Here is a 13,848-nt window from a genome sequence, read left to right as displayed (position 1 = left end):
CTTATTTGACTAAAAGTATCTTAGTTTTCAAGAATATACTCTACGGGCGAGCAGTTTATATAACTGGGTTAAGGTTTAGATGGCCCTATACAATGGGGCTGATGAAGGCTCTGAACTGATAGAGACTTGTGTGTGTGTCCAGGGGGCTGGAAATGAAATGCAAGTACAATTCTAGCATCAGTCATTTAAAGCCAGGCTGTATTACAGAAGATACATTTCTTTTGTTTCAGGGTGTCTAGTTAAAAAAAACCTTTCAGTTTTTGAAGATAATGAACCCAATAAGTAAAATAGATTTCCACTAAAATAATTTGCAAAACTAGTTCTACATTGTAGTCTACGGGACTGTTGACTATTTTCCTTCCTTGCATTAAAATCAATTTAGCTGCATAACTTTATTATATTGCATACTTCTCTCAGGGGCCAAGCCTCTCCATCAGAGAGTTTGTATTGAGGCCAGGCTTGTGTGCAGAAGATAAGACCTTTCTTCTTTTTCAGGGTCTGGGAATCAAAATTGCTCTCAGTTCCTCAGAATGCATGCCAGAGGCATGTCTGGCTTTAACCTTGAAGAGGATGCTCCCATCTGAAAGAGAGAGAAAGACAGGTGTCCAGCACCTGGTCAGCCTCTCTCTGTGAGGGCGTCCCCTCGCTTTGGAGCTTAGGTGATAGTGGTCAATCACCTCCTCTGCCAGGCCTACTGGACTTAACCACTCCTTACTAGTGCGGCCTGCACCTTGCCTTGATTCCCCTCTTGCCTTCTCACTCAACAAGAGTCACCTCGGAGCTCTGGATTTAGTGGGACCTTACTAGTGTGCTCTTACTTATGCCTTTTGGGAGTTTCCCTAGTTTTCTCTGCATGAGCTTTCCTTGAAAGCCCCCTGCCTGTCTGATAAGTGCAGGGACTGTGTGACTTCTTGCTGCCCGAGCCCTGATCTATGTCACAAGCCTGTTTTGCTTTCCCAGGGCTGCAGAAAAGGAAATGCCCAGCCCCAGGACGAGTGCCTCTAAGGAAAGGAAATCAACAGAATAGTCATTTAAATGTTGGTGTCAGGTTTCAGCTTGTTTACTTTACAGACTTCATTTACATTATACAGGAGAAAGTGGTGCAGGCCTAAGAGGACTGCTTTGAATGGAGAGCAAGGAAATTTTTGCTAAGGCCAGAAATAAAATTCAGGGGCTGCCACAGACATTTAGTGTGTGGGGGGGGGAGCCTATACTTTTCAAACACCAGTTTCTGCCACTGCCTGGAAATTATCTCACCAATCACCCACTATAACAAATCTGATCACTGAGACAAGAGGTTGGGGGTCATCTGCAACTCCCGCATAGGCAGCAACCTAGCTGGAGGTTCACTCAGCGCTATCGGATCAATCAGCCAGAGCTGAGATCTCAGGACCACTGTCTACTAGTCTGCTCTGCCCTTGGAGTCCGCGGGAATGATAGGGAAAATTTACAAGGACAGCAACCTAGCGGGTGGCTCCACTCTGTCTCGCACCCCTCCCTCCTTAAGATAAACAACACTACAAGGACAGTAATTTACGAAGTGGCTCCCCTCTGCCTCGCCCCCCTCTCCAACCCAAACAAACAAACAAATAAAAACACTCCCTTGGTTTCCCTGCTCTGCTGAGCACCAGTTCCCAAGGTTCACTCCCAAAACTCCCCCTTGCCTGGTCGCTTGCTGTGCATGTAAGAATGTTACAAATAAAGAAGCAGAAAGGTATAAATTGCTTCCTTTTAACATTTGGAGGAAGAAAGTAGGAAATCGACTCAACTACTCCCCGACATTCCTGTCTGTCTAGAGGCGGGGGATCAAGGAGCGGCAGACACCGGGAAACCTTTCACTCGAGACTTAAGACTGGTAGCTGATGCTAATTGTCTTTTAAGTGGCTAACGGGTGCCCAGATACATTTTTATGAGATAAAAAGTGCAGCATTTAGTCAGGAATAAGAGCTAAGTGTAGGTCTCTTACCTTGCAGCGGTGAGCATCAGGTTCCATGAGATTGATGAAGTTAGAAGGTGTTACTTGAGCCTGTCCCATTATTATTACAAAAGAAGCCAGGAAAAGACAAGGGACACAAAGCAAGCAAACATACAAATTCGAACTGAGTTTTCAAACACCCACTGGCCGGTCAGCCACACCACATCCACAGGTGCCATCTCAATCACACAATGCTCAGGATCCTTAACTAGCTGTCCAAACGGCGTCCACTGCAGACGTCGTTCGGGCACCGCCTCATCGGGGACGTCTCCCGTGACTTTCAGTAATGGAGACTTCCAGGGTCATAACCCATTCCTTCCTTTCCATGAGAATTTTCAATTGAGACCAGGCAGAGACCTGTTTCAGTCTCTCCAGTCAAGGACCTGTTTCAGTCCTCCCCTTTTAGGATCAGGCAGAGATCAGTTTCAGTCTCTCCAGTCGAGGATGCCCTCCCCTCTTGGAGGTGGCCAAACCTCCTTCCGCAGCTTCTGAGCAAACCTTGGTATCAGGGGTCATCTGTCTCCCTGAGGAGGGTTCTAGCGATCCCGGACAAGCCCCCAAAATGTTAGGGTCTGGAGTCGACTACCTCTCAAATAGACAGAAGACACTCACAATAATGCAAGTCACACAGCGAGGTTTATTTCCAGCTAGCTGGGGTCCAAGTGTCTGCCGATGCAGTGGGTTTCAACAAGGACCCAGAGCACTCAAAGCCAGAGGTTTATATGGCATTTTCAAAAAGCACTTACTCACAGCAATTTTCCATAATTTTTGGCTTGTGCAACATCCTGGGGGTTAAGCAAAAGCAAGATAAGACCACTCCTCAAATGTTAGGGTGGTTCAGCAAGATAAACTGACCAGAGTCACAACCGCCCACAACCTGGTGTCCATGATTAGCTGACCAAGGGTCGCAGCCGCCCACAACCCCGTGTCCATGATTAACTTGTTCTTCAAAACCTGTTTATTAAGCCTTTCCCAGTTCCTCCTTTCCTGAGTCACGCACTCAGAAAATGGCTTTTTGGCCCTTAAGATGGCCATTCTCATGCTAACTCATTCTTACACTGACCAATATTTATTCTCATTGGTCAGGCAAACTCTCTCCCTCTGCCTCACTCTTATTGTTAAATAATTTGAATAACACCTCTGAATAACACCTTATTAAAATAGGGCCTATATTTGTTCCATATTTATCACAAGCTGTGTAAGGTTATATATGTATATATATCTGTGTGTGTATGCAAATGTATATGTATACATACACAAAAACATAGATATTCCATAGCTTAATTTTTTTTCTAACTTTAAGATAAGGAACCTGAACCTGAGAAAAAGATATTAAGATTTAAGCCTGTGTTTGTTGCACCCTCCCTCACCTGCTGCTGGAGATGTTTGAATGTGGGCAGGCCTAGTGGGGGGACTGCACAGGAAATGATACAGAGCTTTTGTATATGAGGGAAGGTGAATATTCACTAATGAGATTTAGGTTTCAAAGGGAACAGGCAGAGTCTCCCTGGTGTTCATGCTTACTCCACTCTCACACAGGAGGGGAAGTTTTTTAGCTATATTTGGTGTTTCTCAGAACTGTCATGGCACAGGGAGGCATGATTTTTACTATGTTAATGATGGAGGGGTATGAATTTTACTATGTTAATGAATGTATAGTGTATTTGGAGGTGAAATCAGGGTCAGCTCCTACTCCATGATGGAACCAGCCAGTGTGGGCCAGTCTATTATCTATACTCCCACTCCCCATCCCTTGGGAACAGCTTGTACAGAATGTGTAAAATGTAAGCAGGCAAGTGTTCTAACAAAGTCCCCCTCCCTCTCCCTGCTTATGGCTAGTTATCTACCTACTGTAACAGTATCTTCTTATTTCTTAGGCGGCCCTTTCTAGTGCCACTTGTCAGCTCCTTCTCTATATCAGACCTTTAAATATTAGAATTTTATAAGGCTCAAATATAGGCCATCTACATAATTAGATTTATACACATTTCTTAGGCATTAATATTTCCTCCTATTTTAAGTCATGAATATAAATCAAATTTATATTTTTATCTTGACCTCTCTTCTAAGCCTCAGACCTATAGCCAAATACCTAAATGATGCACCACTTGGCTATTTCACAATAAAATTGTGTGTTTAGTTCATGAACTTAACAATTCCCCTTCAATCTGCGTAACACTGTTAGGTAATGAAAAAGCAATTCATTCATGCAGAACCAAAAGAATTTCATGTCACAAATTTGAAAAGTTAAAAACACCATGAACAAAATATTCTTAATATTGTTTTATTTTCCTGAACTACCATCAGGCCCCCTGCAGAGTTCTTCACTGTATACTACACTTTCTTCTGGAAAATACTCCACTTTTCACTATTGTCAAATGCAACTGACCTCCCTTCAAATATATATTACCAGTATTCCCTTCCAAGGAGACTTTGGAAGTTTACTTGTGAGCACAAGTTTCTTTCTCTTCTGAATTGGAATTCTTGAAAGCCTGGGGGTGGTAATGGTGGTGAGCTACATCTAAAAGAGAACCTTGAAGCAAGCTTGGCTTGTTAATAACTGAGGTATGGTAGTTCCCCTGCATGTACCTAGTGGCTATGTGCTTAATTTCTTTCTGCATGTAGATCCTGGGTAAACAATGACAGTCACATTTTTGAAGTTTGAGTCTGTGGTCCTCTTTATTCCTGTGAGGATTGGGAATACATTAGTGATCCTGTCAGTGAGACAAGGAACATTTCTTGCATACCTGTTATCAGTGTGAATCCTGAATATGACACTAGAGATCCATTGCCATATTGTTACAGAAAAACCTGGAATGGATCGCTGATGAAAGAACCAAGCGGTACTCAGAGGTCTTGGAGTGTTGAGGTTTTACTTTTACAACAGTGGGCTCAGAGGGGAGTAATCACCAAGGTCTGAGCCCTGAACAAAGGCAAGGGGAGCAATATATATCTTTCTGCTTCCGTATCTGCAGCATTTCTACGTGCACAGCAAAGGAGCAAGCAAGGGCATGTAAGTGTAGGGAGTGAGTGCCTGGCAGAGTGGGAAGTGAAGGGGAGGGGGAGTTTCTGTTGTCTTTGCTAAGAAGAGAAGCAAAAGGGAGCCACCTGGACTGGATTGTGTCCTTGTAAATTTTTCCCTATCAATATAAGCTACAAGAAAAGCAATGCTAAGGACCCATCTCAAACTGTTCCGTAATAAACTGCTAGAGTTTCCCTTGTCTGCCTTTCATTGAAAGGAAAAACTGTGCCCCTAGTACCAATCCATTTCCAGCATGGTGGAGGTGCAATCCTTTCAGTAATAAAGCCCTTCTAGCTGGGAACTGCACCTTGTCTGTCTGCCTTTCACTTTGGAAAACATGTTTATCAACTCTGGGATGAATCATTGCAGCATTTATGCTAAATGGAAAATCCAAGGCTACATAGTTATTTTCCACTGGCACAGCAGACTTTCTCTTCTATTTACATCTGAATTTCAGCCCACTCCTATTGAATAGAAAGTCTGGCCTCCTTCCAGACTTCCCAAATCTGATTATGGAGTCCTCTGAGGATAGGTCTGCACACTACCTTAAGGGCCAACTTCAGCTTGATGAGAGCCTTGCTGTTCTGCTCCAATTGGTGTGTTACAGAGATGTCAGCTGCTCAGAGTCATCAGCAAACATGAGTCAGAGCACAGAGTGTCCTGAAACGATGCAGGGCAAAACAGAGTCACTTTTTAGTTTCATTCTTTTCTGATGGCTGACGATGCACATGAGAATTAGAATGCAAAGCTTCACATTAACCTTTACAATTCTTAAAAGTAACATATATCCTTTGTTGCTTCAGTGTGTTATGATAGTTAAAGACCCAGGTTTAAATATCAGACAGAACTAGGTTTGGATCCTAATACTTATTAGCTATGTGTCCTTGGGCAGATTAATTGATGTCACTAAAATCATAGTTTCCTCATATGACAATTTTGGCTAATCTTAGTATCTACCATATAGTGTGGTTTTAAGGATTGAATGGAATACAGCATATAAAAGGCAGAACATGAAACCAAGTGCTGAATAAGGGTTCAAAAACTGATAGATATTAGAAAAGGTATTATATTCATTGTTTGTTTCCATAAAAATCTAATGTTTATTTGGTGGTCAGTACCACATTTGTTTATTTTCATTTGGTTGTTCCTTTGTCTTAACTCTCCTCAGCACAGCTCTTCATATCACATCTTCCCTTTCAGCTCAAAACAATACTTTCATCCAAAAATAATAAAGGCAAAATGTACCCATATCTGAGAAGAGGCAGTAATGGGTAGCACCTATATTACTTTAAAAGCTCAAACACTAACTTATTTGAAATTAATTGAACCTAAGACATGTTAGGTGGAAAGATAGACATTGGCAGCTGGAGAATGGCAACATAAAGTTCAAGGAAAAAACCTCTTAGTTAGGGGGTCCCACTTGAAGACAACAAAGGCTTTGCAGGGAAATAACTTCCTTGCAAGTTATAAGGACCAGGCCAAAGTGGTCCCAACCAGTTCCCAATACAGGTGCAATCAGACAAAGCTAAGAATCACCAAACTGCACCTCATCCTAATCCCATTAAAATAAAATCAGGAGGTTTTGCTCCCTGCCCTCCCTCCCCATTGGGTCTCTGCCTTTCAATTCTTTGTTTGGAGGGGAGGAGGGGGGACAAGAACCAAAGAGAATGAATTTGAACCTTAACAGATATACGTGTGGTGTTTATCTTTTGCCCTTGTTTGCGATTTCTAAAACTATGAATTAGGTAGTTGGGGACTAAAACTGTATTTTTTGCTAATATGCCAGAATTCATAGGGTGTCAGGTTAGAAATAATACAAATATAGTGTAAGGCTTAAAGCAAAGAAAGCCCCTATTCATGCAACAGCTGAAACAAAATCTATTTCTACCTATGTATGGAATTTATGCTGGGTATTCAGCCAGATTGAAAATCACCTGATGTTTGAATAAGGCAAGTGCCGGCTTTGGTGCCCATGAGCAATCCCTGTCTTAACCAATCTAGTACTGCTAACAATTTTGCCGGCATGGCTATTTGCTGCTCCTGTGGCCCTTTCAGGCTCATAGATTGGCTACCTTTTCTGCTTCTGGTCTTTGATCTGTTGCTGGGTTTCCATTTGATCTATTTCTTTCAATGCTACAACAGTTGTATTAGTTTTCTAGGGCTTCCATAACAAAATGCCACACATTGGAAGACTTAAACAAATAAATTAATTTTCTCATAGTTATCGAGGCTGGAAGTCCAAGATCAAGGTGTTGGTAGGTTTGATCTCTCCTGCAGCCCCTCTTCTTGTATTACAAACAGCCTCCTAGCTACGTCTTCATTTGGCCTTTTCTCTGACACACTTTCCTCATATTATAAGGATCCCACTCCTATTGGAGCAGAGCTCCATGCTTATGCTCATATTAACTTTAACTGCTTCTTTAATGGTCCTCTGTCTACACAGAATTATATTAGGGGTTAGTGCTTTCATATACAAAACTTGGAGGAACACGGTTCAGTTCACAACAGTCTTGCAGACTAATCATTGGATGAGGACCAACCTCCCTGACCCTGTTTAATGGAACACTGGAAGAGCTGGATGTTATTCTGTAGGTTGCTTCCATGAAGTATAATGTTTATCTCAAGGGTGGGACCTGGCTCTATTGTTATCAAATTATATAGGACCTGAGAAGCACTCAGAGATGTTGACCCTTTGGGCAGATTAATAAAATGGCACTTTTTCACCAAAATTATTTAATTTTCACACCAATACTTAGTGAGTGGGATGAAAAAACATTTTTATACTGAAATATTTCAAAGATAAAGGAAAATTTAAAGAATAATAAAATGAATACTTATGTATTCATCCAACTTAATCAGAACTTGAAATTCTTTTAATATTCTTTTCAAATACACTTCTACAGATATATTTGAATCCCTTGTGAATCTCTGTTTGTTCATATTTCTTTCTTTCCTTTCCCACAGAGAATCATTATTTTGAATTTGGTGATTTTCACCTCCCAGGTATGATGTTTTAGTACTTTTGCATCATAGGAGTAGACTATTGTTTTTCTTATTACTAAGTCTCACATAATTGGCATCATAATATAGGTATCAATCCCAAATTTCCTTTTATACATGTAACTTCAGCTACTTTAATTATTGTATAACATTTCAAGGTAGACTATATCCTAATGTAACTATTCATTTTCTTGATGGACATTTAGATTGTTTTCAATTTGTTGACTATTACAAACAACACTGCAAGGAGGGATTTTGTACTTAGTCTCATTGCATGCATGTTCAAAAGTTTCTCTAGAAACTCTAGGGGAGAAAAAAATTTTGCTCTACACTATCAGGGTTCCTGGCTAAGTCTGAAAATCAAACTGACAATGACAAAATAACAAGAGGAAAGCATACACATTTATTTAAGTTTTATATGACATAGGAGCCTTCATAGGAAATAAAGACCAAGGAAATGGTTAAATTTGAGTTTGTAAGACCTACCGGCCTTATTCTGGTCAGCGTTTCACCCCGGTGAGAAAACGAGGGCCACAGCAGATGGACGAAACAAGCAAGAGGTTTATTATTCCAGCTAGCTGGGGTCCAAGTGTCTGCCCAACACAGCGGGTTTCAACAAGGACCCTGAGCACTCAAAGCCAAGGGTTTATATAGCATTTTCAAGGCACTTAACTCATAGTAATTTTCCATAGCTACACATTATTTTTGCAAGTCATACATCCTGGGGTTAACCAAGAGCAAGATAAGACCACTCCTCAATTGTTAGGGTGGTTCCGCACGATAAGCTTGGTATGTAAGATTAGCTGACCAAGGTTAGCTGACCAAGGGTCACAGCTGCCCACAACCCAGTGTTCATGATTAACTCATTTTTCAAGCCTTACCCAGTTTCAGTTCTTTTTTTAAGTCACATACTCAGAAAATGGCTTCTCAGCCCTTAAGAAGGCTACTCTTATGCTAACTTATTCCCATTCTTACATTCCCCTCTTCTTCTTGTATCTATTTCAATCATGAAACTAGAGGTCATCTGCTTGGTCAATACTCTGATAGTTCTGTCTCAACATCATAATTTGCACGGTGCTAATGCGTTCTTTGATGAAGGTAACTAGGCGGTTTAGGATGCAGGGGCCAAAGGTTAGAATTAATATTAAGATTATTAGTGGCCCTACTAGAGTAGAGATGAGGGTAGTGAACCATGGCGAAGAGTTGAACCAGGACCCAAACCACCCTTGGTTTTGTTCTCTTTCTCTTTTTCTTTTAGCTAACCCTTCTCTAACTTTGGTCATGGAGTCTTTTACTACTCCTGAATGATCTACGTAGAAGCAACATTCTTCTTTAAGGGCAGCGCACAGTCTGCCTTGTAGGAATAACATGTCTAAACCTCTTCTATTTTGTAGGACTACTTCTGACAAAGAAGTTAAAGAGTCTTGCAGGGTGGATATGGATTTTTCTATCTCTTCCAAGTCTGCATCTATGGCTTCTCTGAGACTGTGGTAATGCTGGTTTTGGAAAACTAGTGTGGATGCCCCTGTGGCTACCCTTGCCGCCCCTAGGCCGAGGCCTAGTAAGAGGGAGATAGTCAGACTCACGGGTTCTTGTTTGACTCGAGGCGGAGACTGGCCTAGTTGGGACAGGACTTCGTCATAAGGACGGTAAATGAGGTGGGGTATTAATTGTACTAGAATACAAAAGTCAGAACTTTAATCTAACTTCTGGGAATGAACACATGGAGTGACTCCGGTTTGGCAGGCCCACCACCCGTTAGGTGGGGGAATATAATAAGTTGGAGTGGTGCTTATTACTTCTGTCCTGTTGCAGAGAAAGGTGTAAGTTTTAGGAACTTTCTCAATGCAGGTTCCTTGCCCACTTACAGAGGATAAAGTGAGTCTTGGTCTTTTCTGCTGCCATCTACACTGGGAGGGGTCAGAAGACTGGTTGAGTGCATTAACAAATGCTATACCTTCGTAGTAAGGGGGAGCAACATCATAGCATAACCAGTAGGAGTGAGTTAGCTCAGGACGGGAATTGTTGATAACTTGGAAAGTGCCTCTGATTAAACTAAGGAGCCGGGATTGCTGGCTTTCTATAGCGGGCGCTGGTGTCCAAGCTGGGCTCTGGGGAAGGGACTTAGGGCGCTGTGTCGCCTTGAGGGGCTGTCTAGGGGTTTTGGGTGCTTCGGGTTTCAATAATTTATTTGGACCTAAGGCTATCTCGACCATTGGCTCAACTTTTAATTTGACTCGGATAAGGGTTCCAAAAGGAGGGCTCTGATAGAGATATAGGTCCCAGGTTAACCCTGACTGCCATGTTAGCTTTTTTTCCTTGTTCTGTGAACTGGAGCCTGAGCAGATTACAGTCTGGGTTGTACCTGGTTTGGGTGCACAGTTTAACAAATGAGAGAGTGATGAGCTGGGGAGTTACTTGCCACTTCCACTCTCCGTCATTGGTGGTAACACAATTCCAGCGTGCACAGTATCGGGACTCAGCTCCTCCGCACTGCTGCTTCTCTGGCCCTGTTCGAAACCCCGGGCATGCATAAAACCCATTTCGACTCACAGAGACTGGGTGCTGTTTTTCTCGCCAGTCTCCCCCTCCCATTCCAACAGGACAGAGCGGGGGGACTCAGGGAAGAGGGGGGCCTGAATGCTGACTCCTGCCCTTTCCACCCCTCTTTTCTAAGCCTGCTACTCTGTCTAGGTTAAAGTACAGGTCAGGGAACCACGTGCCCAAGGGGGTCGTGTGGGAAGTGCTGTTGTATATTTCATGAGTTTCCCAGTTCTCCATTTCCCAGGTGAGCTGATAGGGAATATGGGGGTTAGGGTCACTGAGTGCAATAGGGGAAAGGCACAATATATATAATATGAATGGCACAGTCTTAGCTTTTGAGGATTGTCTTTGTCCAGCTGATGTGGTCATCTTGGAATAGAGTTTTTGAGAATGGTGCGTGGGTCAGCTAAATGGCGTTGGTGTCTCTGGACATGCACCTGGTCACTTCTGATGATTTTAAGCCAGAGAGGATTCTCAGTAGATTGGGCTCTCCACGCGAGATGGTCGTCAGCTGTCTCGGCTGAGACAACGGGTTTCACATGAGATGCGTGGATCCAGGTGGCAATCCCGTCAACTTTGACTGCTGTTGGGGTGGTCAGCAACACTAAGTAGGGTCCTTTCCACCGTGGCTCAAGGGTCTGCGCTCAGTGTCACCTTACAAACACAAAGTCTCCAACTTGGAATGGGTGGGCTGCTTCTGAAGTGCCAGGCTCGTAGACTGCTTTTAGTTGGGTCCACACTTCCCTTTGGACTGCCTGGAGAGCTTTCAACCTATTATATAAATCGTGGTTGTCAGTCTGGGTAATGGGGAAGGGGTCATGCAGGCAAGTAAGCGGGGCAGAGAAGCTGTACAAGATTTCAAAGGGGGTTAGATTGAGATGGGTAGGGGTATTCTGAGCTTGGAACAAAGCTAGGGGAAGGAGCACCACCCAGTCTGGGCCAGTCTCTATGGTCAATTTAGTTAAGGTCTCTTTTAGGGTTTGATTCATTCTTTCTACTTGCCCTGAACTCTGGGGTCTGTACATGCAATGTAATTTCCAATCAGTCCCCAAATACTTAGTGACCCCCTGACTTACCCGGGCAATGAAAGCGGGTCCGTTGTCAGATCCTATTATCTTAGGTATCCCGAATCGAGGAAATATTACTTCTAGTATTTTCTTTGTTACTACTGCAGCCATTTCCTGCCTTGTTGGAAAGGCTTCGACCCATCCTGAAAACGTATCTACAAACACTAGAAGATACTTAAATTTATACTTTCCTGGTTTAATTTCAGTAAAGTCTATTTCCCAAAACTGTCCAGGCCAGTTCCCCCTTGCCCATTTTCTAGTCCATTTCTTCTTCCCAGGCAAGTTTGTTTCTTGACAAGGAATGCACGGCTTAACTACTGATTCAGCTATCTGCTGCAGGTTCGGCACATACCACCTGGAGTTTAAGACAGTCTGAGTAAGTTTGTGTGCTCCTAAGTGTGTCCACTGATGCATCTGTTTGATTATGGCTTTGGTAGTTGCTTGGGGTAGGATGATTTTTTCATCTTGGGTGCACCAGTCTCTCTTCTGTTCATCAAAATAGTGAGTATGGTCTTTGGAGATTAGTTCTAGATCTGCTGGGCTATATTGTTAGGGTGGCAGGCTTGGCTCAGGCGGGGCTTCAGAGAGGAAGATTTCTACTGTCTTTAAGGCCGCTTCTCAGGCAGCCTGATCAGCCATATTATTGCCTATGGTGATGTGGGACTTCCCGTGTTGGTGACCGAGGCAATAAATTACACTTACTTCGGCTGGTTTGTGCAGAGCTTCTAAGAGTGCCGTGATTTCTGGCTTGTTTTTTATTTCTTCCTTCGGAGGTGAGGAGTCCTCTTTGTCAGTAAATGGCTCCATGCACATGTGCCATCACAAAGGCGTACTTACCATCTGTATAGATGTTAATTTTCTTCCTGGCTCCCAGTTCTAGCACTCTCATAAGAGCAATGAGCTCAGCTTTCTGCGCAGAGCTTCCCTCGGGGAGGGGCTGAGCCCACACTATTTTTTCTCCATCTACCACTGCTGCTCCTGCCTTACGCTTTCCTTGGTCTAGGTAGCTGCTTCCATCTGTGAACCAGGTGGCTTCAGCATCTGGTAAAGGCAGGTCAGTCAAGTCTTTACGCCACCCATGGGCTTTGGCTAATACTTGCTGACAGTCATGCAGCAGGGGTTCAAGATTGGGGTCTGGCAGCAAAGTGGCTGGATTGAGACTGGTCGGCGGAGAGAATGTCACCCAGTCAGAGCTGAGTAACAGGGCCTGGTAGTGGGCTATCTGGGCATTTGTAAGCCACCAATGCGGGGGCTGCTGGTTTATGCTTTCTAGCACATGCAGAGCAGTCACGGTTAGATTTTGCCCTAGAGTCAATTTGTCTGTATCTTTGACTAGCACTGCTGCTGCAGCGATTATTTTTAAACATGCAGGCCAGCCGGCGGCTACTGGATCTAGTTTCTTAGACAGGTATGCTATGGGCCATTACCATGGTCTGAGCTTCTGAGTCAGCACTCCTTTGGCTATCCCCCTGTTATCTGCCACAAACAGGTGGAAAGGTTTTGTCACATCAGGGAGCCCCAGAGCTGGGGCAGACATCAATGCTAGCTTAATGGCATTAAACACCTGTTCTTTCTCTCCCCAAGAGAATGGTCCGGCTTTGGTGAGAGGGTAAAGGGGGGCTGCCATCTCTGAGAAACTGGGAATCCATAGCCTGCAAAATCCCACTGTCCCCAGGAATTCTCTGACTTGCTTAGGAGTCTCAGGTGGAGGGATATGGAGAACAGTCTCTTTCCTTGCATCTGACAGCCACCTCTTCCCTTCTCGTAACACATAGCCCAGGTAGCTTACCTGTCATTTGCAGATTTGTGCTTTCTTGGCTGATGCCCAATGTCCTAGAGTTCCTAATTCTGCCAGAAGTCTCTCCATCCCTTTCAGACAATCTTCTTCTGTTTCAGCTGCAAGCAGAAGATCATCAACATATTGCAGCAAGGTGACCTGGGGGTTAGCTTCTCGATATAGCACCAGGCATTGGTTGAGAGCTTCATCAAAGATGGTGGGGGAATTTTTGAATCCTTGCGGGAGCCGAGTCCACGTGAGTTGCCCCATCACCCCTCCGTCTGGGTCTCTCCACTCAAAGGCAAAAAGCTCTTCACTCTTCGGCGCAAGTTGGAGGCAGAAGAAGGCATCTTTTAAATCTAAAATGGTATACCAGCCTCAGAGAGGTGACAAGGAACTTAAAAGACTATAAGGATTAGGAACTGTGGGATGAATGTCTATTACCTGCTTGTTAACTTCTCGC

The 13,848-nt window shown here is 43.6% G+C and overlaps 1 long non-coding RNA gene across 2 annotated transcripts in view; it reads right to left on the bottom strand.

Annotated features, from left to right (window-relative positions):
• Positions 1-12,196, bottom strand: part of LOC118967499 (uncharacterized) — a 114,827-nt gene extending 102,631 nt beyond the window's left edge. The window contains exons 1-4 of one of the 2 annotated variants that reach the window (XR_012124208.1): positions 11,618-12,196; positions 8,484-11,312; positions 5,543-5,657; positions 1,967-2,026 (exon numbers count right to left, since the gene is read on the bottom strand). This is a non-coding gene — a long non-coding RNA (uncharacterized lncRNA). Of the gene's footprint in view, positions 1-1,966; positions 2,548-5,542; positions 5,658-8,483; positions 11,313-11,617 lie in introns of those variants that run through there. The other variant, XR_005054592.2, reaches the window with a different exon arrangement.
• Positions 12,197-13,848: the final 1,652 nt, after the last annotated feature.

The sequence above is a fragment of the Manis javanica genome, chromosome 13, assembly GCF_040802235.1.
Source record: "Manis javanica isolate MJ-LG chromosome 13, MJ_LKY, whole genome shotgun sequence".
In the NCBI taxonomy this organism is placed as follows: Eukaryota; Metazoa; Chordata; class Mammalia; order Pholidota; family Manidae; genus Manis; species Manis javanica.
The sequence above is the reverse complement of the archived record's forward strand: the minus strand, read 5'-3'. Positions and strand labels throughout refer to the sequence as shown.